General features: G+C 38.0%; 1 long non-coding RNA gene across 1 annotated transcript; it reads right to left on the minus strand.

Moving 5' to 3' along the window:
- Positions 1-1,823: 1,823 nt before the first annotated feature.
- LOC102502787 (uncharacterized) lies at positions 1,824-24,171 on the minus strand. The gene is made up of 3 exons (XR_334566.1): positions 24,098-24,171; positions 16,737-16,868; positions 1,824-1,939 (listed from the first exon to the last, which is right to left on the minus strand). It is a non-coding gene; the product is annotated as an uncharacterized LOC102502787 (long non-coding RNA).
- Between the last annotated feature and the right edge of the window lie 1,330 nt (positions 24,172-25,501).

Consider the following 25,501-nt stretch of genomic DNA (forward strand, 5'->3'; position numbering starts at 1 on the left):
ATGAAAATAAAATCTTTGACTCAGATAAAATCTCATTTCTGATATAATTATTGAGGTTACAAAAATGATAACATCGAAACATCTGTCTTGAGTAGATCTAAATATTTACTGGAAAAATGAGCACAGACATTGTCTTGAGTAGATTTAAATATTTACTGGAAAAATGAGCACAGACATCTATGCCTCCATTTTCAGAGACCAAGACTGATTGTCAGGGGTGGGAGTGTTTATTCCATGCAATGAGGTAAGAGACTAAAAGTGTGAGGGTTGGGCTTTTCCTCCCTAGATCTCAGGTGGAGTTTCTAGGTTGACAGCAAAATTCTCCTTTCATTTATAAATGGACTATGTTTGCTCTGGAAGCATCTGAGAGGATAAATATGGGATCCCACAGAAGCCACAATGTTATTTTTGCAGTGTCTTTTTCTCATTATAACTTCAGTTCCAGTCTCTTCTTTTTGCTTCTTCAACCGTTTAATTTTTTTTTTTTTTTGCAGGGGTGTTATGTTTCTTATATGTGAATACAAGCACATGTATGATTGTGAATATGCATACACACACAGAGCTAGAAGCTCTTGAGAATTGAGACTCCTGAAAACATGGAAAGGCTGACTTTCTAAATAACCTTTACCTGACACAAACATGTTCACAGCATTAGTTTTTCTGATTTTTTTTTCTCTCCTTCGGTGAGATTATCCTGGAATGTGGTTCAAATGTGGTCAAAATTTTCTTGGAAGAATGTGGGACTCTGAAGAATATACAAATTAAGTAATGACTACGTGATATTAGGTGTATATACCCTCTATTATTTTAAATGGCATTTGAAAGCAAGCATTGTTTCATTATTTATAAGAGGCATAATAATTTTACCCTGAGAGATGTCAGAAAATAATGAAGATCTGAGTAAAAATGCTTATCCTTAGCTTGAGTTTAAGGTTAAAGTCAACCTTAATAAGCAATGTTTTAGGTACCCTTTAGTAGTAGGTGGGATAATGAGCCCCCAAACGTCTCTGTGTCCTAATCCTAGAACCTCTGGATATGTTCAGATACATGGTAGGGGATAATTAATGTTGCAGATGTAATTAAGATCGATAATTGAAATGATCTTACAATAGGAACTATTATCCTAGATTGTCCAGGTGAGTCCAATGTAATCATAAGGCCCTTATATGTAGCCAAGGACTGGTCTACCAGGATGGCTTGACTGGTCACTGATGGCCTTGAAAATGCAAGGGGTCAACAAGCCAAGGAATGTGAGTATTCTCTAGAAGTTGGAAGTGGGAGGGAAACAGATTCTCTCCTAGTGCCTGCTGACAAGACACCTTGATTTTAGCTTAGTGAGACCCATGTTGGACTTCTGACCTGCCAGACTGTGTGATACAATACATTTGTGTTGATTTAAGCGACTTATATTGTGGTAATTTGTTATAACAGCCATAAAAAAACATAGGCTTACCCTGTCTAACTCAGGGTATGCCTATAGAATGCCAGCAAAAGCAACTTAAAATTCAACAGACACAAAAATGGAAAGGTATTGTGTATGGTAATATTTGTGACTTTCTTGACATGAAATGGGTTTATGCTTTGAGAACCCATATTACATGTTGTAAAAATGTACAATGATTAAATGTAAACAGAAATAAACAAATATATATATATATAAACATAAATGTGTGTGTGTGTATATATATATATATAATGTGTGTGTGTGTGTGTGTGTGTGTGTGTGTGTATAAAACATTAGTTAGGGCAAGTGACATTGGCTGCTATAACAACAACAACAACAATCTCATGACTAATATAATTAAACTTTATTACTTGCCCTGGAGAATTCAGATAGATGTTCCTGGTCTGGTCACTGTCCAGATAGTTATTCAAAGTTCAGTCTTCTTCCATTTTGCCGGTGTGACTTCTCCCAAGAACCTAACGTCCTTTCTATTAACTGTCAGGTGCAGAAGGAGAAAGATTTCATGAGTTTGAACAATTTCATTGCCAGAGTTGAGGTGAACAGACCCACTTCATTGCAATGAAAGCCATGAGATGTTGTCTAGCTGTGCTACCTTCAGGAAAAGGAAATTTGGAATTTGATTGTATATGTATCAATTTCAGCCACAACTGAGCAAGACTGTTGTTTGATAAAATACCAAACGCAGGGGTAAAAATAATTGAACAAATTCCATTGTAGAGTAGAGTAGTCAATTAGATAGTGAAAAGTATAATAGCTAAGCAGCATTAGGGTCTCCCCTGAAATACGTGCTACATTACTGAATTTCTGAAAAGTCACTCTCTGAGTCTCAAGTTTTCTCATCTTAGATACAGAAATAAAAATCTGCCTTGCCTCAAACATCTTATTTCTGTTCCAGCTTTTTCTACTTCTCAGAATTTTAATAAAAAATGAAAATATACTAAACAAATTCATTTGTTTGCACGTGCATGTCTAGATAACATGTGTTCAATTTTTTAATAACTTTCCCAATTGTGTAGTTTAGTTATAAAGACTGTTTCATTTTATTAGATTGCCTATATGAAATATTCATTTTTGTAGCTAAATATGTTCACCTACTAGCAATTACATGTAGTTTAACCTAGTACAATACAGTAGCATTTGCCTTCATTTCCATAACCCAGACATAACTTAGGTGGCTGTTTCTGATTATTCCAAGCCTTCTCTATTATTTTCTATCATAGTTTCTTGTTTATTTCCTTCCTAGTGTTCTATAATTTGTCATTTATGTTTGTTTGTTTAATGTTTCAATTTCCAGAAGACTGTAAGCTCCATAAGGGCAGATATTTTACTTAACTTATTGCTGTGTTTAACACTTAGCACAGGTTCTTTAATAAAAGGTTCAATAACTATTTGCTGAATGTGGAAACAGAATTCCTCTAAAATACGTCATGAATTAAATTGGGGTTACAGTATCATGTACCATTTAGATGTAATTGGAAATAGTTACTGTACATATTCCAGGTAGTATTTCTCAGTTATGTATCTTATTTTTTATAAAATTAATATCACTTCCACTTAATTTTGAATGCCAGCTAAAATATGCGTTTGAGTACCATGAAAAAGCAGTGCCTATACTACCGTACATGCTTTCCCTTGAATTACTTTTGGTAGTAACTGTGATCACGAATCCCATAACGAATTGATATTACTGTGAGGTTCACATTTGAAAAAGGACATGGAGACTCCTTAAGCTCTCTTTATTCAAACTCTCAGACGGTTGCAAATTTGTTCCATTTCTAACATCTTCCTAGAAGAAGATTCCACACCTGGTTTTTGAAACCATGTCCAACATATGCCATATATCCAGTATTCACTGTTGTAATTTTCTTCCTTTAAGTCTTTACACTTAGGTCTGCCTTTTTTTAGTTGTAAAGTGAAACTAGTGAATGACTTATCTTTTGAGTAAAAATTTTTCAAGACTGAAAAAAACATTAATCATCACCAATTCTCATTATCTCATGTTCACGTGGTTTTGAAATGTTTTATGTTAGTCTCTAAAAATACCCTAATCTCTAGGCAAATCTGGTAGAAAAACAGCAGCCTTGATGTTCGATGTGCATGTTAAAACATTGCTCTGACTCAAAGAATTGGAACATAATTTGCTGTTGGGGATAAGCTCTGTGTAAATACTTCCATGACTGAAATAATAGAAGAGAAAGAAGAGTATTCTTGGGCTCCAGGGAGAGAATTAGATATAATGATATCTGGTCCATTTTGCAAATTTGAACATTTCTTTTTTATTTTCCTTTCTTTATCTTTCTTTTTCTTCCTTTTTTAAAAAAATTATCTTTTTATTTGGCAGAGGGCAGATGTGCTTATGAGAAGAGACAGAGAGAGAGAGAGAGAGAGAGAGAGAGAGAGAGAGAGAGGAAGTGAGGAAGCACCCCACATGGGAAGTGGTCATACCTCAATCCTTTCTCCTCCATTCCTCCCCCATCTTGGGATTTTGGGCACACATGCACATCTACCTGGCATGTTTCTCAAGTCTCCAAGTCCAGGCTCTGAACCACACAGACAGTCAAGTGGGATTCAGCCAATTTAACCACTGGAACACAGGCTGGCCCAATAGTGTGAATATTTCTTTTTCTCTTTTTTTTTTGAGAAATTTTTGCTTTAGGGTGCATACATTTGCCAGAAAGACACCGAGAGACAGAGAGATAGAAAGTGAGAAATCACCCCCCACAGGGAATGACTATGCTGCAATTCTTTCTCTTCCATTCTCCTCTCAGGATCTTGGGCATGCCTGGACATGCGCCCAGTACGAGTTTAAGCCACCGGGTCCAGGACTTGAACCACGGTCGACGACATGGGAGTCCAGTGACATAGTCATTATGCCATCTGCTGGTCTCAATGTGAACATTTCTAAGGGTAGCAACAGGACAAAAACATGGCAGACCAGAGAAAATTGAACTTGAAAATGTTCTTGCTGATTTGACTCAGATACACAGTGAAATGCACTAAGACATTGAGTACAGTTTTTATTTACACACAACACCCACTTCTCTGTAAACTTCATTTTGCTATACTACTTACTTTTGAACTCGTGTGTTAGGTGGCTATTGCATCTGTAATGAATGCTGCTGTATGGCATTTAGATGTCAAGAAATAACTAGCCAAAATAAAGAGGATGGTGGACTCACAAGCCTTCCTCATTCATGACTCAGTAGTGCTTATGATAACATTTCCAAGAGAAGACTGCCTGCCAAACTAATTTCAGAGGAGTTGATAAATAATTTTCTCTGCTCCCAGATACTATGCCATGTAAATATGGACTATTAGGTTCAAGAATAAGAAGGGAGGGAACCAGCAGTTAGCGTAATGGCTGTGTCGCTGGACTCCCACGTAGTCGACCACAGTTCGCGTCCCGGACCCGGTGGCTTAAAGCTCACGCTGGGCGCGTGTGCGTGCGTGCCCAAGATCCTGGGAGGAGAATGGAGGAGAAGGGATTGCGGCGTGACCATCTCCCCTGGGGGGTGATTTCTCGCTTTCTGTCTCTATGTCTCTCTCTGTCTGTCTGGCGAGCGCACGCGCCCTATAGTGAAAAAAAAAAAAAACCTCTCAAAAAAAAAAAAAAAAATAAGAAGGGAAACATGGAAGTCCCCTGGGAGATACAGCAACCATAGAGGTGGTGTGTGGCACAGCCATGTAGTGTGAAGGGAGGTGGGATATAATACTGAATTCACTCACCAAGAAACAAGTTTTGTTGGGTCAGTGGTAAAGTGTAGTGGTAAAGGTTCTGGACTCCCACATGACTGACTGTAGTTAGAGTCCTGGATCCAGCATCTTGAAACTCATTCTGGATGTGTGTGTGCGCATGCTAAAAATCCCAAGACGAGAAGGGAGGAGAAGGGATTGCAGCACGGCCATCCTCCTGGGGTGCAGAGAGGTGAGTTCTCACGTTCTCTGTTTGTAAGGTGAGCGCACATGCCCTATAGCAAAAATTTCTCAAAAAAGAAAAGAAAAAGAATCAAACTTTCTTGATGAATTTTCCTGAAAACACTTTTCATCTTCCGTGACATTTTCTTAGGTAGTGTCTTGCCCACTTTATTTTAATTCATGGCTTATCTTCTCCCTTAAGTCTCTTAACTGAGAGCCCCCTCCTTATCCCTTTCCTATGACCTGATCACACTCTCACTCCTAGAAAATAAACCATTCTTTAGTACCTAGCTATAATCCAACTCTGGACCCTGTACTTCCAATTACCATTAGAATTCTCCAAAGAGATGCATTGTAATTTATTGTAAGGTTGAATGGAATTCATAGGAACGAACCAGTTTTTCATCCACAAGAAAAGAACAAACACAATGTACTGCTAACGGTATGTGCCTCAGGATAGATGCTCACATATCTTTTATAGAATCTAAATATAAGCACAAAATTTTGTTTACAAAGAATCCTCAATGTATGTTATTGATTAATATGCATTCACATAGAGTAATGTGGGCAAAACTTCATGTAATAGATTATAGGGAATAATGGCTGATATTTTTAAGTGTATTATCAAAGCTCACTGTGTTGGGTTGATAAATGACAAATAGAAAAAGCAGAATTTCTTGGCTTCTGCTTTGTTGCCATCTTCTCAGGGTCCACCCTAATTCCAGGGCAAGGGTGCTGTGCCCACACTGCTGCTTACCCTCGCAGTGACTGGCTGAGGGCTGTCTGAGGAACTTCCAGCTCCCTGCCTGTGGGGACAAAGGTCAGGAGCACTCTGGTAGCTCTCCAAAGGAAGTTTTGGTGTGAGATGTTGGTAGTAAGAGCACACAGAGGCGGGAGGTTGCAAGGGTCACACAGGAATGATAGGGAGAACACTGCCAGTATACACTACACCAAGAAACAAATTTAACATCTAATAAAGCACACTATTAATATGTCTAGTCTGTCTTTGAAAGTCCAGTGAATGTGAAAATAAACAGATGCTTCTGGGGGTGAAACTGTCACTATTAAAGACCTAACTCCCTTTACTCTTTCGAAAACACTGCAGCTGGACTGTTTTCCCAACTTTCTCAGCTATGCAGTCTGACCATTTCCCTGAGTGCCAAGGTTGGCATTAGAATGGCCAGCTGAGGAAAAGTTAGGGCAAAAGATATTGCACCATTTGGCAAGCTAAGACCAGAAGAAGCCTACTTTCTTTCGCTAGTCATAGAACACTAAATTTCTAACTGCAGCTTTGTAACAGACACTACATGGGGCATTTTGACTGCATGAGATGCCAAAGAAATTCTTAAGAAAAATTTTTTGAAACTACTTTTGTTTTAAGAAAGTTAGGAAACAGATGACATAGCAGTTATGTTGCTGGACTTCCACATGGTCCACTGCGATGTCCTGGACACGGTGGCTTGAAAATCATGTCAGGCACATATATGTGTATGCCCAAGGTCCTGGGAGGAAAGGAGGAGAAAGGATTGCAACATGGCCATCCCTCAGGGGGATGATTTTTCACTTTCCCTCTCACTGTTTTTTGTCTCTCTCTCTCTCTCTAGAGCTCACACACTGTAAGGTGAAAACCTCTTTTTTTTTTTTTTTTAAAGTCATTATGAAGTTGTCCTTCAGTTTTCTTATCTCCAGATTTAATAACTCTAGTACTTTAAAATCATCCTTCTGTTGTAATTTTCTCATCTTTAAATAATCTTTTTTAAAATAATTATTTTTGTCTTAAACTTTTATTCATTTATTTGTTTATTTATTTTAATTCAACCAGAGAGAGAGAGAGATAAGGTGAGAAAGCAAGCCGCTAGGTCCGGCAGGGGAGTCCCACCTCCTAACCACCATGCTACCTGTTGGCCCCTAAATAATTTTTAAAAATTTTCTCCAAGCTTCAACAATCTTACCATCAACCTGGTTTTAGTCAGCATGTTTGAAAATGTTAACAAATGGAGAACTGAAACTCCCTGTCCTTGTCACATCTCCTCGTAGCACTTACTAGAACAGTGATTTCCAACTTTTCTGGCACCAAGGACCAGCCTCGTGGGAGACAATCCCTCTGTGGATTGGTGGTCCTGAGATGGCCCAAACATACCACCATTCACCCTACTTCCAACCACATTGTAATACACCAGAAAACGATCACACAGTAGGCTTTATGCTCTCATGAGACTCCAGTACTACTCCTAACTAGACAGGAGGCAGGGCTTAGGCTACAATGTGAATAATGGGGAGAGGCTGCAAACACAAATGAAGCTTTACCAGTAGCACACCCCGCAGTCCTGACTGTGTGGCTTAGTAGATTAGTACCAGTCCTCAGCCTGGCCTCCTTCAGACCACAGACCAGCACTAGTCTCTGGCCCAGGGATTGGAGACCCTCTGTCTAGAAGGCTAGTTGAGATTTAAGAAGAACATTGTGTCCACCAGTGAGTGAAAGAATAATTGGCTAAAGCAAGGACTGAATTCACAATTGTGATTTTATTTGTATGGTATCTGAGAATAAAAAGTTGCATATGTAAAATATGAGAGATTTGAGGAAAAATGAGGAGGAGCATTTTGTGGATAGTTTATGGAAGAATCTCAAAATTTAGAGAATAAACATTCTACTCTTTTTTTCACTCATGGAGCTGAAGTTCTAAAAAGTTAATGGAAGGCATCAAAGAGTATGTTTCTGTGCTGATAGATGTGCTCTTTAGAGAGGGAGAATAACAGAAAGAAAGTGATTTGAAGGGGTGAGAAAGTATGGGATCTAGGTGGAGGAAATGGGTTTGGTAAAACAATGATACTAAATTCAATATAGCTAAAGAAATGTAGAGTTTAAATGTGACAGAGCCAGAAGGACTCACCTGATCCAGTCCTTCTGTAAATGATGTTCTAGTCACACAGATCACAGTTACTGAATTGGTAGATTTGATGTGAAAAAGTGGTGACTGCTTCTACCATCTATGTAAATGCCATTCCTGAGAATGATGGGAAAGGCTGGCTAGTAGAAGACTTGGGAAGGAGGAAAAATTGGGAGCTTGTAACTTAGGAGAATAGGAAAGTGAATAAAGTAGGTATGTGTGGTAGGATGGTTGCCCATTTGAGGTTAGTGGTCAGGAATATGAAGTGAGATCAGTCAGCAGTTCTTGGGTGGTCAGGGAAGGCTCTATTTTAATGGTTAATGTTTTTAGTATTGTCATTTGAAAGCTGTTTCTCTTTGCCCATTGGCTGTTTGGATAACCTTTGGACTTGTTACAAGTGTGGAGGTAATGCCCAAGCTTATTGCTGTTCAGAATCACAAAGGGAACCAGCAGTTAGCGTAATGGCTGTGTCGCTGGACTCCCACGTAGTCGACCACAGTTCGCGTCCCGGACCCGGTGGCTTAAAGCTCACGCTGGGCGCGTGTGCGTGCGTGCCCAAGATCCTGGGAGGAGAATGGAGGAGAAGGGATTGCGGCGTGACCATCTCCCCTGGGGGGTGATATCTAGCTTTCTGTCTCTATGTCTCTCTCTGTCTGTCTGGCGAGCGCACGCGCCCTATAGTGAAACGAAAACCTCTCAAAAAAAAAAAAAAGAATAAGAAGGGAAACATGGAAGTCCCCTGGGAGATACAGCAACCATAGAGGTGGTGTGTGGCACAGCCATGTAGTGTGAAGGGAGGTGGGATATAATACTGAATTCACTCACCAAGAAACAAGTTTTGTTGGGTCAGTGGTAAAGTGTAGTGGTAAAGGTTCTGGACTCCCACATGACTGACTGTAGTTAGAGTCCTGGATCCAGCATCTTGAAACTCATTCTGGATGTGTGTGTGCGCATGCTAAAAATCCCAAGACGAGAACGGAGGAGAAGGGATTGCAGCACGGCCATCCTCCTGGGGTGCAGAGAGGTGAGTTCTCACGTTCTCTGTTTGTAAGGTGAGCGCACATGCCCTATAGCAAAAATTTCTCAAAAAAGAAAAGAAAAAGAATCAAACTTTCTTGATGAATTTTCCTGAAAACACTTTTCATCTTCCGTGACATTTTCTTAGGTAGTGTCTTGCCCACTTTATTTTAATTCATGGCTTATCTTCTCCCTTAAGTCTCTTAACTGAGAGCCCCCTCCTTATCCCTTTCCTATGACCTGATCACACTCTCACTCCTAGAAAATAAACCATTCTTTAGTACCTAGCTATAATCCAACTCTGGACCCTGTACTTCCAATTACCATTAGAATTCTCCAAAGAGATGCATTGTAATTTATTGTAAGGTTGAATGGAATTCGTAGGAACGAACCAGTTTTTCATCCACAAGAAAAGAACAAACGCAATGTACTGCTAACGGTATGTGCCTCAGGATAGATGCTCACATATCTTTTATAGAATCTAAATATAAGCACAAAATTTTGTTTACAAAGAATCCTCAATGTATGTTATTGATTAATATGCATTCACATAGAGTAATGTGGGCAAAACTTCATGTAATAGATTATAGGGAATAATGGCTGATATTTTTAAGTGTATTATCAAAGCTCACTGTGTTGGGTTGATAAATGACAAATAGAAAAAGCAGAATTTCTTGGCTTCTGCTTTGTTGCCATCTTCTCAGGGTCCACCCTAATTCCAGGGCAAGGGTGCTGTGCCCACACTGCTGCTTACCCTCGCAGTGACTGGCTGAGGGCTGTCTGAGGAACTTCCAGCTCCCTGCCTGTGGGGACAAAGGTCAGGAGCACTCTGGTAGCTCTCCAAAGGAAGTTTTGGTGTGAGATGTTGGTAGTAAGAGCACACAGAGGCGGGAGGTTGCAAGGGTCACACAGGAATGATAGGGAGAACACTGCCAGTATACACTACACCAAGAAACAAATTTAACATCTAATAAAGCACACTATTAATATGTCTAGTCTGTCTTTGAAAGTCCAGTGAATGTGAAAATAAACAGATGCTTCTGGGGGTGAAACTGTCACTATTAAAGACCTAACTCCCTTTACTCTTTCGAAAACACTGCAGCTGGACTGTTTTCCCAACTTTCTCAGCTATGCAGTCTGACCATTTCCCTGAGTGCCAAGGTTGGCATTAGAATGGCCAGCTGAGGAAAAGTTAGGGCAAAAGATATTGCACCATTTGGCAAGCTAAGACCAGAAGAAGCCTACTTTCTTTCGCTAGTCATAGAACACTAAATTTCTAACTGCAGCTTTGTAACAGACACTACATGGGGCATTTTGACTGCATGAGATGCCAAAGAAATTCTTAAGAAAAATTTTTTGAAACTACTTTTGTTTTAAGAAAGTTAGGAAACAGATGACATAGCAGTTATGTTGCTGGACTTCCACATGGTCCACTGCGATGTCCTGGACACGGTGGCTTGAAAATCATGTCAGGCACATATATGTGTATGCCCAAGGTCCTGGGAGGAAAGGAGGAGAAAGGATTGCAACATGGCCATCCCTCAGGGGGATGATTTTTCACTTTCCCTCTCACTGTTTTTTGTCTCTCTCTCTCTCTCTGGAGAGCTCACACACTGTAAGGAAAAACCTTTTTTTTTTTTTTTTTAAAGTCATTATGAAGTTGTCCTTCAGTTTTCTTATCTCCAGATTTAATAACTCTAGTACTTTAAAATCATCCTTCTGTTGTAATTTTCTCATCTTTAAATAATCTTTTTTAAAATAATTATTTTTGTCTTAAACTTTTATTCATTTATTTGTTTATTTATTTTAATTCAACCAGAGAGAGAGAGAGATAAGGTGAGAAAGCAAGCCGCTAGGTCCGGCAGGGGAGTCCAACCTCCTAACCACCATGCTACCTGTTGGCCCCTAAATAATTTTTAAAAATTTTCTCCAAGCTTCAACAATCTTACCATCAACCTGGTTTTAGTCAGCATGTTTGAAAATGTTAACAAATGGAGAACTGAAACTCCCTGTCCTTGTCACATCTCCTCGTAGCACTTACTAGAACAGTGATTTCCAACTTTTCTGGCACCAAGGACCAGCCTCGTGGGAGACAATCCCTCTGTGGATTGGTGGTCCTGAGATGGCCCAAACATACCACCATTCACCCTACTTCCAACCACATTGTAATACACCAGAAAACGATCACACAGTAGGCTTTATGCTCTCATGAGACTCCAGTACTACTCCTAACTAGACAGGAGGCAGGGCTTAGGCTACAATGTGAATAATGGGGAGAGGCTGCAAACACAAATGAAGCTTTACCAGTAGCACACCCCGCAGTCCTGACTGTGTGGCTTAGTAGATTAGTACCAGTCCTCAGCCTGGCCTCCTTCAGACCACAGACCAGCACTAGTCTCTGGCCCAGGGATTGGAGACCCTCTGTCTAGAAGGCTAGTTGAGATTTAAGAAGAACATTGTGTCCACCAGTGAGTGAAAGAATAATTGGCTAAAGCAAGGACTGAATTCACAATTGTGATTTTATTTGTATGGTATCTGAGAATAAAAAGTTGCATATGTAAAATATGAGAGATTTGAGGAAAAATGAGGAGGAGCATTTTGTGGATAGTTTATGGAAGAATCTCAAAATTTAGAGAATAAACATTCTACTCTTTTTTTCACTCATGGAGCTGAAGTTCTAAAAAGTTAATGGAAGGCATCAAAGAGTATGTTTCTGTGCTGATAGATGTGCTCTTTAGAGAGGGAGAATAACAGAAAGAAAGTGATTTGAAGGGGTGAGAAAGTATGGGATCTAGGTGGAGGAAATGGGTTTGGTAAAACAATGATACTAAATTCAATATAGCTAAAGAAATGTAGAGTTTAAATGTGACAGAGCCAGAAGGACTCACCTGATCCAGTCCTTCTGTAAATGATGTTCTAGTCACACAGATCACAGTTACTGAATTGGTAGATTTGATGTGAAAAAGTGGTGACTGCTTCTACCATCTATGTAAATGCCATTCCTGAGAATGATGGGAAAGGCTGGCTAGTAGAAGACTTGGGAAGGAGGAAAAATTGGGAGCTTGTAACTTAGGAGAATAGGAAAGTGAATAAAGTAGGTATGTGTGGTAGGATGGTTGCCCATTTGAGGTTAGTGGTCAGGAATATGAAGTGAGATCAGTCAGCAGTTCTTGGGTGGTCAGGGAAGGCTCTATTTTAATGGTTAATGTTTTTAGTATTGTCATTTGAAAGCTGTTTCTCTTTGCCCATTGGCTGTTTGGATAACCTTTGGACTTGTTACAAGTGTGGAGGTAATGCCCAAGCTTATTGCTGTTCAGAATCACAATCCTGGACTGTGTCACAACAGATAAGAGATAATAGAAACAGGAGGTGCCTGGAGAAGAGAGAAGAAGTTTTTCTCTTAGCTGGAGCATGGTCCCTACAAGCTGAAGATAAGAATGCTACAGAGAGGCCAGTTTATAGGTCAAGAAGCAGGAAGGAAGGGCCTGAAGATGAATAGTGAACCCCATCTTATCTTAGACAGCAAGGCTCCATCCTATTGTTGATTCTGTGAGCAAAAGGGTTACCCTGGTTACTGAAACCTATTTATTCAGCCAGGCTAAAGAAACATGGATGTTCATGCTATGGCAAACATAGAATGAGCTTTCCTTTATATCTGTGTGATCATATTCTCTTTGTTTTTTTCCATCCAGCTGTATTAATTCCGCTCTTTTCCCCCATGACTTCTTGTTTTCTTCTACAGCAGGCCTCCTAACCGGGACCTTTCCTAAGGCCCCATCCTTGGTTATCTCCTGTAATCAGTTCCCACTCACTCTGGAAAGGTGAACCTTTCTTTTGATTCTAGCTGTCTCCTAAGCTCCCATTCTACATTTCCATATAGCATCTGGAAATTTCTATAGAAATACGTACTTAAAAAAAATTGTCAGAGGGCACATGTGCTCACCAGAAAGAGACATAGGAGAGGGAGAGAGGAAGAAAGTATTTCCTGGTAGGTGCAGTCATGTTGCAATTCCTTCTTCATTTCTCCATCCTGTTGGGCATGCACAGGTGCCCAGTGTATTTCTCAAAGTGTTGGGGCTGGTATTCAAACTGTAGTTAGTATGTGGGATCTGGCTCCCTTAATCACTATGCTACAGGGCTGACCCTCCATAGAGATAAACATCAAAACTTCAAACTCACCATGCCCCAAATCAGAACATTTGCCCTCTTTCTCTGGCTTCACTACATGGAATAACAGAGTAATCATTTGTACAGTTTCCTAAACTGCAAACTTTAGAATAGCATTACTTGTTATACTTCCTTTTCATTGCATCCAATCTACCCCCAAGTTCTGTCCATTTTACTTGTTCAATGTTATTTTTATCGAGCCCCTTTTCTCAATCACTCTGCTCTTTTGCTCAGGACCTACAACTGTACTCTCTTTTAAGGACATTTTGTAACTTCCTAACATGTGCCCCCAGGTCTAATCTTTTCTATTCTAAGCCTTTACTATGTTACCGTCTTATCACCCATGGTGCTGCAATGCTCCAAATAAAGTCTTAACACACCACTTTCAGTCTTCAATCAGCTATTGTCAGCCTTTGTAGCCTTATTTTCTCTAATACACGTATCCTAACCACAATAGTGGCAGAAAAACTGCATTTTCCTCAGTGTGTCCTGTTCTCTTTCTTCCATGTCACTTCTCATCTCATATTATTCCTCCCATGACCCCTTGTATCTTCTTTCATTCTCTATCCCCAATGAAACATTCTTGATCTCCTAAATAAACTGTAGATGGCATTATAACATATTGTTGCTAGTTATAAAAACAACATAAATATAAAAAACATAAACAGTAATGTGTAATTGGCTTGAAAAAGTTGCACATATAATTATGTAGATCCAAAAATGGAAAATTGTTTTAACCAATTTGTTTAGTTTTTCATTATGAAAAAAATACTAGCACATTGAAGAAACTTGGGGAGATATAGACAGGAAGGAGAAAGATATAGTTCCTGGAACAGTAAACCTAAAACAATTAAAATGAATACAATCACAATTAAGATACTAGGATATTTCCTTCTTTAGATGTTTCTAGTTGAAATGATCACAATCACCTTTCCACCAGCTCCCTAGCAGAGTGGCGACTACATCAAAAATTACCCTACCAGGGGCAAGAGGGTGGCACAGTGCTAAAACCTGATGCTCTCTAAGGTGACCCACGTGGGAAGGTTCCAGGTTCCTGCCTGAAGATCTCTCAGATTGTGTCAGGTGCATGTGTGCCCATGATCTGGAACTGGCTGATGCTGGGGATGGGTTGCAGTATGAAGACCCAGTTGGGGTGCTGCCTTTCTATCTCTCTCTGTTTCTTTCTTTCTCACTTATGAAGATAGAAATTGAAAAAAAATTGCTCCACCGGCCAAGTGATCTTTGAGTTATACTCTTAGAGGATTCAAAGTTGTGCACATATTGGCACTCGAATATTATTTTTATAAAAGAATTAAATTATCTTTGTTCAGAGCAACAAAATTAAATCCACAGCGTCCACAGAAAGTAAATTTGGTCATACACTGGAAGGTTTGACTTTCTCCCTTGTCCAAGAAGACATTTCTGAGTTTGTATCAGTCATCCCAGGCTGATATAACAAAATACCACAGGCTGGTTGGTTTAAACAACAGAAATTTATAGCTTAACTGTTCTGGAGGCTGGAGTCCAGGATCAAGGCATTGGCAGTTTGGTTTCTCCTGAGACTTCTCGGCTTGCGGACGGCACCTTGACACTATGTCTGCTAGTAGTCTTTTCCCTGTGCATGTGAACATCCATGGTGTCTTTCACTTCAGTTTCATTTAAACTTAATGACCTATTAAAAGGTCTTATCATCAAATATAGTCACTTTGGGAGTTAGGACTTTAACATGAATTTTTAGTGCATACACTTTAGTCTATAGTAGCTATGGGAACTTTTCTTGACCCCTTAGCATATGATAAAATATATTAATAGGAATTTCATGTATTTTCTTAGCTCTGCTAGTGATAGGGGACTTGGAATAAGAAAATGTGAAATGTCATCACCTGTTTATGAAAGTGTCAAATTGAGAAGTTCACTTCTGAATCACCTCACAGGGCTGAACATTCGAAATGTTGCTCTGGGTATAATTATAAAAATTTCTCCCTTCCCCATTGTCAACAAAAAGGACATTAAAGAATATCAGTCACACGAACTGAATTTGATCACAAATCGCACTGATACCAAAAGGAAGTAAAGTGGCAGGTGTAGCAGCATGACAGCAGTAGTCACAGCTTTCCCCAGTCTGTTTCCAGTCCATCCAGAAGAGCAGTATCTTCCTGCCAAGAGATAACTTTTCAATTGATAGGATGTGGAGGGAAAATTCTGTTCTGATATGTGTAAGGTGTTGACATTTCCAAAAGAAAATAACACTGTGTTCTCTCTCCAGATCACTAACAAGTTCTGAACAGGGCTAGAGTAGGGTATCAGTTTGCCTCACTTCTAAAAGGTAAAGCAAACGCTCTACACCAGGCTTAGTGGATGCACTTGGTCCTCACAATGGAAGTGTTGATTGTAGAGATTATGGAAAGGAAACATCATAGTCTGCTTGTCTTTGAAAGGGATGGGTCAGCCAAGAATTCAGATAGCGAGAGTTCTCAAAGAAGGCAAGCCAGAAAACAAATCAAACACTCAAGTGATCACAATGGAAAAAATAAATTTTACAATATAGTACTAGGTGCTTATACTTGTCAGTTTTCTTTGTGAAAATCTTGAGGTTGAAAGCTTTATGGAAGAACCCAACAGGGATGACATCAGGAGAATAAATATAGGTTGGAGCAGTGATCGACTTTATCATGACCCAGTCCTTAGCACTTAGAAAGAGTCTATATATCAGAAACCCTGATATATTTTGAAATTTTATGAAATTTGCTTAGAGAGTCTTGTAAAGGTGATTACAATAAAGTGTACTTGTAATTGCTATAGGTAAGAACAGTATACATTATTAAACTCCACAATGGGCTTCAAACTTCATTTTACAGTTACTTTGGAACTGTTTCACTCAAAAATCTTCTGTGAATCGAAAAACTACCAATGCATTCAACGATCTAGGTTTTATCTCCATTGTTTTTTGCTAGCTCTTTTAGAGGTGCTAAAGAACAATGAAATGATCCCTAAATAGGCATTTGGCTAGAGAAGGGAGTGAAGCCAGGAAACAGGACAGCCTAAAGTAGGATAGCCACCCAGAACGAACTGTAAATTATTTTGGCTGTCTTCTACAATGCTGCCTGCAGTATTAGGTTTCTTAAGCTATTTGCCAAATGGAATCAAAATTATAATTATCACTAGACATTTCTTGGCAGAAAGTTTTCTAGACACAACATTTCTTTTCTCTCTCTCTCTCTTTTTATAAATAGAAAACATGGAATCTATATTTTTTTAATAAGATAAACATGTGATTCACTTACCGCTGTGCCGCTGTGCCGTGCCTAAGATAACTCTGACTCTGGGTGTGATAGTATCTCACCCATTGTCATCACAACATGCTTTAAGTAGCCACCTTCAGGGGTAGAAATGCAGAATGAAGTAATTGCAGTTAGCTAGAGATTCAAGGAAAAGGGTTCAGTCAACTGAAGCATGGCCATGAAAAATAGGATCCAAGAGAGAAACAGAGGCTTCAAAATGGAAGGCCAGAATATCGGTTTCTAATTAAGCTGGCATTTCTACAGGGCTCTTTAAGAAAATTCTTTTCATATCTATTATCATTAGCTTTTAGCCAGGAAAACAGCAAACATTTCTGTTTTTGTCTCAAATGGGTTTCTTTCTTTACAAATATAATTATGTTAACAAATTGATCATGTTAAGATGGAGTCATGGTACCAGTAGGGCCTTAATCCAGTAACTGGTATCTTTATAATATGAAGAGAATTTTGGCACAGATACACACAGAGAAAAGATATCCATATGAAGATAGAGACACAAAGAGACAAAGCTATATGATGACAGACAGGGAGACTGGAATGACAGATCAACAAGACAAGGAATGCCAAGGGTTGCTAGTAACACCAGAAACTAGAAGAAAGACAGAAAACATTGTTCCTCAAGAGCCTTTAGAGAGATCATGAACCTTCTGACACCTTGATTTTAGAATTCTAGCCTCTAGAACCTGTAAGAATACATTTTTATTCTTTTAAGCTACTCGATTTGTTCTAGTCTGTTATGGAAGCCCTAGGAAATTAGAATAGTCCCAAACCCTAATACTATTATTGTTTCTGTACTCCCTAATGCCACTTATTCTATTACTATTGATTTATGCTCTGCTTGCTTTAGCATACCCCTTCATCCTAACTCACAGTACCTATTTGCCCTTACATGAGAAAGATCAACAATATGCTTGGATACTTATGCTTAAGGATTTCCAGAAGCCCCAGCTTATTTCACCTGACCCTAAAGGATTTGTTCTCCTTCTATAAAATAAATTCATGACCTCCTGATTTTGTACAAATTAAGCAGTTCTTCACAAGACAGCCAATACTAATTAAAAGCTTTGGATCAAAAGAGTCATAAATCTTAGGAGATGAAGGACATTTTGTTGTTGTTGTTTTTTGCCACCAGCTGCATTACTTAGGTCATGGTATACCCTCTGAGGGAAGAGTTAACATTGCAAAATCTGCCAAATCTAGGGATCCAACCCTAAATTTATATCTCTGAACTAAAAAGTAATTAAAAAAATGCTCTAAATGGATCTTCAACTGAAGCTCTCTCAAGATCTCTTGAAGCTGATGGTTCACTGCAAAGTAGAGAGTTTTCCCAAGAACTTCAAACCAAGCAGATGACATTATGAGTATACCTTTTGCTAAGTACCTGATCTCTAAGGCCCTCCATCACTTGTCAGTTTGGCAACATACTCAGAAAATCATACAGTTGTTCAAGGCCAATAAGAACATGAAGACTAGCTCAACCTCTGACAACTACTTGGACCAGCTTCAACCTTACAAAGATTAACTCTATTCATAAAAGTGATTAGGAACTCACTTGTTTTACACAACCAAAGGAACTGACCAAGTGTTCATAACTATTGATTTCTGACTCTCTACTTTGGCTTGGTCAAAGTTTAGTCATGCTTTTCTCCTCCCATGTGTCCCCTACAGATGACATGCTCCCAAGTCTAAACAAACACTAAAGTACTAAGGTGCAGAGCATCCCCCATAGCTGTTCACCTGAGAATGAGCTGACTATGGAGAAGAACATTTTCTTTTAAAGTATTATGCTTTGTGCTCTCTTTTATCACAAAGTTCCTACTAGTCTTCTCTTATCACATAAAGTAAAACTTTTTATGTTTGATTTTGAGACACTTGTAGATATCTGAGATTGGAACATTTTCTTTATTGCAATTTTCCTTTTGAATAAAATATCTCTTCACCTAAATTTTATTGTTTCTATTTAACATTATATGATGGATACACTATATAGAAAATAGAATATGTGAGCCACACAATTATGCACATCCATATATAGTTGGATAAATCTTATAGATGAATAAGATGAATTCAGAGATGAATCTCATAAATATAATGCATAACACAAAAACAAAGACCTGAATGGCTATAAACTATATGATTTCATTTATGTGATATTCAAAATAGAAAGCAAGTTGCCAGGTCTGGGACAAAAACCATAGTTGGCCATGTAGGAGTGCCCTACCTGCTGATCCCAATATTCTATTTCTTGATATGGATGTTCACATGGAATGTGACAGATGAACACTTTGGAAATTTTCCTATTTGCTTTACTGCAATGAAAAATTTACTTGAAAGTAGAATCATTCAGAATTACAATTTATTTTTTTAAACAAACTTGTATAAAGCAAAAACTAAAAGCATTAGTGCTTGCTAACTAGCAAATGAATATATATCACTTTTGCATGTGACTTAAATTGTGAAAATTATAAAGTAAGTTAGCCCATAGAATAGTAGGCTAATTATCAAGTTACTGGTGTGTTCGTTATCACTTAAGGAACCAAATTCGAACACATAGTCTAATTAATATATAAAACGAAAATGTTAATACTTACAATGACCATAGCTTTCTCTCTCTCTCTTTTATTTATTTTTTTCCATAGGGTGCATGCACTTACTGGTGAGACAGAGACAGAAGGAAAGTGAGAAATCACACCCCTGCTAGGGTGGGGGGTGGCCATTCTGCAATCCCTTCTTCTCTTAGGATTTTGGTCATGCATGCACAGCAGTGCTTTAACCACCATGCTACCTGTTGGCCAACCATAGCTTTTTTTTTTTTTTTTAATAAAGAATCTCAGAGTACATTTTAAAAAAAGATTTATTTATTTTTAATTTTATTTGTTATCATTATTCTTCAGTTTTTCCCAGAGAGACAGAAAGGGAGAGTGAGAAAGCAAGCCAACAAGTTCAGAACTTGAACAGTTATTGGCCATGTTGGAATCCAACATCTCAACCACCATGCCACCTGCTGGCCCCAACGATAGCTTTTTAATAGAAAGATATAGCTAGAAGAATATCATGGGGAAACTTCTTGTCATTATCAGAATAAAAATAGAAGAAGACAAAAAAGATTAATGTTGATAGTAGAGAACATAAATACATCTAATTTAAATGAGAACTTCATTCTACCTGACTGGTTCTCTGGCTTTTGTGTTTCACAGTCACATACATATTTATAAATATTTTTGACGTTTATTTTCTTATCTTAACTGCAACAAAGAATAGTGACTCATTCAATTACATTTCAAAAGACCTGTCTTAATCGTGGTCTTAGTGCTTGTCTTCTCATGAAATAACATTTTAACTTAAAACTTAAGATTTTTGCTACACTTTTAACTAACCAAGGCATTACGAAATGCTTAGAGCTTATGAGTTTCTATTTCTACACATTCTGGTGGAAGTATCAGCTATAGTTAAATGGCAACTAATTATAAGTAAATTTAATTACAAACGATTAGGTTGTTTGCAAAGTTATGATGTATTTTTCTATGTTTTTCTACATAAAAATGGATCATGACTTTCCTGATGTCCCAATATTATAAATGCTATGAAGGGAAAGTATATAGTGGTGCAAGGACATATAATTAAGGATTGAATTTGTATAGTTAAAAAATTACCTTGGCTTGAATGTGAAGATTGGAATGTAAAGCAGGGAACATGCATATAGGAAAACAATGGGGAGACTTTTACATAGTGTAGGCAAGAGAAAATAATAACTCATGCAAGGGGTTGACATTGGGGATAGAGCAAGTAGGTGAGGTGTTTTGGTAGTCACTCATAGCACTTCTCTACCCTTGCAAGGGTAGTATCTGTTAGACACACACACACACACACACCTCACAATTAGTAATTTCAGCAGTTCCCTCTATTCTCACCACTTGATGTGAAGGTTTTTAATTTTCTTGATCTGAAAACACTTTAAAAAGTAGGAAGGGAGACCAGCAGATGGCATAATGGTTATGCCGCTGGACTTCCATGTAGTCAATTGTGGTTCAAGTCCTAGATTTGGCAGCTTAAAACTCAGGCCAGGCACATATGCACGCATGCCCAAAATCCTGAGAGAAGAATGGAAGAAAAGAGATTGTGGCATGGCCATCCCCCCTGGGGGTGATTTCTCACTTTCTGTCTCTCTGGAAAGCACATGAACCCTATAGCAAAAGCTCTCTCTCTCAAAAAAAAAAAAAAAAAAAAAAGTAGAATTGGTTCTTTCCATGGAAAAGGGAAAGAAAATCTGTGTTAAATAACTGAGATTCTTTGGAGTAAATCTAGAAGAAATTTATTGAGTATGAAGCTCAACCTACATCTAAAGAAGCTACACTAAGAGAAAGGGTTAGCTGTGGACTGTATTGTTAACTAGGTGCCTGGTATTTACCTCTCACTAAATCCCCTTAAGGAGAATTTTTTTTTGTTTGTTTTTTTAGAGGTTTTTGCTATAGGGCACGTGTGCTAGCCAGAAAGACAGAAAGAGACAGAGAGACAGAAAGTGAGAAATCACCCCCTGGAGGGGATGGTCACACCGCAATCCCTTCTCCTCCATTCTCCTCTTGGGATCGTGGACATACACGCCCGGTGTGAGTTTAAGCCACCGGGTCCAGGACTCACACCATGGTTGACTACATGGGAGTCCAGCGACATAGCCATTATGCTAACTGCTGGTGCCCAAAGTTTTATAATGCAATGTAATGTTCTTCATTGAAGATGATGATGGCATGTTGAAGATGATGAATATGGTAATATCTTTGATTTTACTATCACACACTGTGTGCATGCTTAAAAAAACCACATTGGGGATAGAGCAAGTAGGTGAGGTGTTTTGGTAGTCACTCATAGCACTTCTCTACCCTTGCAAGGGTAGTATCTGTTAGACACACACACACACACCTCACAATTAGTAATTTCAGCAGTTCCCTCTATCAACAAAGATATATCACAATTAAATGCAAATAAATTATAAAATAAAATGTAAAAGGAGAGGGGTTTTAAGTTAGCTATTGATATAAATGCTTCTTTTAAGATATCAGCTGCATCATTTTACATTTAGTATATGCACAATTGAAAAGCTAGTTTTTCCATCTTATATTTTGGCATAATACAACCAATGAATTGTAGAGTCTTAGTTATGTCCTTTGGGTCCAAGCAACTAGACTTCCAGCTACTCCTACTACCTCTGACCTTAGGCTATATACATCTCTGTAATTAGATGGAAACGGGGAGCTGGATTTATTGTTGTTATTATTATTGTTGGCATCTGTTTATTGAGCATCAACTGGGGACCAAGCATTGTTTTAACTACTTTCATATATTATTTTATTTAATCATTACCATGAACCTATAAAGAGACTGTTGTTATTATAATCTCAATTTTACTGGTTAGAAAACTAAGGCATGGGAAAGTTAACTAATTTGTCCAAAGTTGACCACATAACCAGCAAATGATAGAGCCTGGATATAATCCAGATATTACTGTGTTCATGTCAGTAACTTCCATTGCCTATTCTCCCTTTCAAGGTGTGTTCCTGTTACTTATCCGGGTAGAGATAAGTATGAGCACTAAACTGCATGTGAATATGGAGGAGTAAAGAAGGAAAAAGGTGTTGGGAGCATTTGTTTGTATAAGGCTTACACCTGGCTTGGTCCCAACCCAACTTCCTTCATTTATATTTAGTGCTCTTGCAGGGTTTAAAAATCTTAAAACCTCAAAGAGATCAAATTGCAAAAAGTAAACTAACAAAAATCATCTAAGAATCATGAGAAAATACCCAGCAGTAGAAACGAATAGGAACTAACAGCATGTGAAAACTCCTTAAATAGATGTACATCAAAGGGACAAATAGTTTTAAAAATGAAGTGGCAATGCATTTATGCTTTAAGAACGCATATAGTATGCTGTAAAGACATAGCATACCCTAATTCAGAATTTCTACATGAAGAGCAAATAAAAACATATATTTATAAAAAGGACATGTATGTAGGTAGCCACAGTATTTTTGTCTTTAATAGTCTACACGTGAAGTAATCCCAGTAGCTACAACTATATGTGACATTCTCATATAATGTCAAATCGCTCAAAGATGGACAAAGTCAACTGCTTATCCACAGAGACAAAGTGATGTACATTAAAGGGACTACTTTCGGTGAAAAGCATCAAAGTGTATATGCTATTTGTTTCATTCTGTGATGTTCAGGAATTGGTAAAACTGACTAGCGTTCATAGAAGTCAAAACATAGGACATATCTGTTCATGGTGGTGGGTTTTGGTTAAGAAGTTACATGGGGTATTTTTTATTCTAATGGACATGATCCATGTATTGATAGGGTATTGGGTACAGCAGAGAGGTATAAAAATTCGTACATTTAAAATTTGCACATTGCATAATATTTTTATTTTATGTTGACATAAAAGCTAAAGTTGGATGTAAATAAGAATGAGAATTACATAGTAATAGAGATATATATATTTAATTTTCCAAATCTCCCCCCCCCCCATAACTAACCGCATCACTGACCAATCCAGAATGCCAGTTGCTGGCTGCATCTCTGGTGGTTTGTTGGGATGTTGCATGGGGTTTGTTGTGGCTGCTGGATCCACGGTTATTGGTCAGTGCCCTGTAGTGGCTGTGGAGCCATGGAAAGGCTGTGATCCTCTATGAAGTGAACTTTGGGCTGATATTTGAGAAGGTGGATGAGGTGGTAGAGGAGGTATTGCCTGATACTCTGAGTCTACAGTTCACTTTTTAAAATCTTCAAGGGGAGGTGCTGGAATATCCACCTCTCATGTGTTTAGTGGTGGGCCTCTTGTTTTTATTCAGACTTGTTTGGTATCTGAGAAGTTAACTTTATGCAAGGAGAGATAAGCAGTTCACAGAAATAGTGGCTACATGAGTAGAAATGTCAACTTATTAGATAAGATTTGTGCTACTAGAAAGGAACATTCAGGGACTGAGTCATCTTTAGAGAGTGTCAGGTTAGAGAAGGAGTCTTTAAATATCCCTAGCTTTACTGAAGATTACAAAAAAGCAAAGAGGATCAACTTGGTGCAGAGGGAGGAATTAAGCCCCCTGATTGAAGAAATGGAGGAGGAGAGAACCAAATGCTCAAAACCAGAAGAAATTGTGGAGATGCTAAATATTTTTGATTCTTGCAAAGACTTAAGAGTCACCACATTATTGGGAACTTTTGCCAACTTGCCAGGAGGACAAGGACACAGCCTTGATTTATTATTTTTTTTTCTCAAGGAGTAGAACTTGGTCTTAATGTTTTTCTCTCTTGTCCACACAAGCCTCCGGAGCTACCAGGCTGCATTCACCCACCTTGACATTACCTGAAGGTCACTGAGGTTGATGGACCGGGAGAAATCCCTTCCCCAAGGGTTGGAATTTCCCAGTCTTCACCTCCTGGAAATAGCAGCGAGCCTCTTCATGACTCATTCTTCTAAATCGAAAGAATATTGGACTCACTGAAACACACTAATATTTTGCTGAAGTTGAAATGTTTTTCAAGACAATATGTTATTGCTATGTTAATTTTATAAAGAAATGGTTTATATTTTATAGTTTTATAAATATTGTATTTTAAGTAGAAAATATAAGCACAATACTGAAGCTTTTAGAAGGTACTAGTGCTATTATTTTTCTATAGTTTTATTACCAACAATCACAAGTCCTAAACAAAAGTAACTTTTTTTCTAAGCATATGAAAAAAAAATCAAGTGGCTTTTTTTAAAAAAATGAAATGAAACAAGATAGTCTTTGTGTTAATAATATGATGTCAAAATAAAATGGGAGGCAAACAGGATAAAAAAATTTCAATAAGATAACATCTTCAATGATGGCTGTAAGAAGACTTTCAATTGAGGAAAATTGAACCTATAATTTGAAGAAAAGTTTGGAAAACTATTTTGGATGTGAGAAAGGCTAACACAAAAATGGAAAATAAAATGGGCAGGGACATAACCATCATGGTGGAGAGATGACAGAATTCCAATCTGTGGAGTTACAGTCTTAGCGTTTTAAATGTACACAAGATCTTCAGTGATGTCATCCTTTTCAATCCTGACGTTATTAATTGTAAATGGGATTAAGGAAGAAGCCGCACTGTAGTTCGTGACCCAATTTCAGTAGTCATAGACTTTCACTTCTGCCATATTCTATTCATTCTATGTGATTAAATATAACTCACTTTAAAGAGAAGGGAAATTAGTCTCTACCTTTGGAGAGAGAAGAATCTGTGAATCTATTTTAAAACCACCATGATTAGTATCTACAAGGTATATGTATTTTTTTCATTCTTTTATTTACAGACTGTTTTTATATTCTTGGTCCATAGGTTGTAAAATATTCCCTTTTGCCAGTGAGGAAACCAGCCTCAGACTGGTCAATTAAATTACTTGAAGTTACCTTCAGAAGATGGCCAACTTAGAATTTGAACTTATATCTCTCTGTCTATAAAACATTCTATTTACATTAGCTAAAAGCAGTTTTGGCTAATATCCCTAGAAAGAACACACTATTAGAAGATTTATAGGTAATAATAATGCTTATACTTCTCATCAGTTATAAATGTACATTTGCAAAATTGGAAGTCTTTCTGCTTTATAGCTCTTCCATTAATTTCACTAAAATATAGTGATTTGAGTGTCCTAAAATTTTTGATTTACAGTTTATAATTCTTTATTGATACCGATTAGCAATTAGTATCTTATAAAATAATAGTAT

This window comes from Tupaia chinensis, unplaced genomic scaffold (genome assembly GCF_000334495.1).
Source record: "Tupaia chinensis unplaced genomic scaffold, TupChi_1.0 Scaffold000237_1, whole genome shotgun sequence".
Classification (NCBI taxonomy): domain Eukaryota; kingdom Metazoa; phylum Chordata; class Mammalia; order Scandentia; family Tupaiidae; genus Tupaia; species Tupaia belangeri.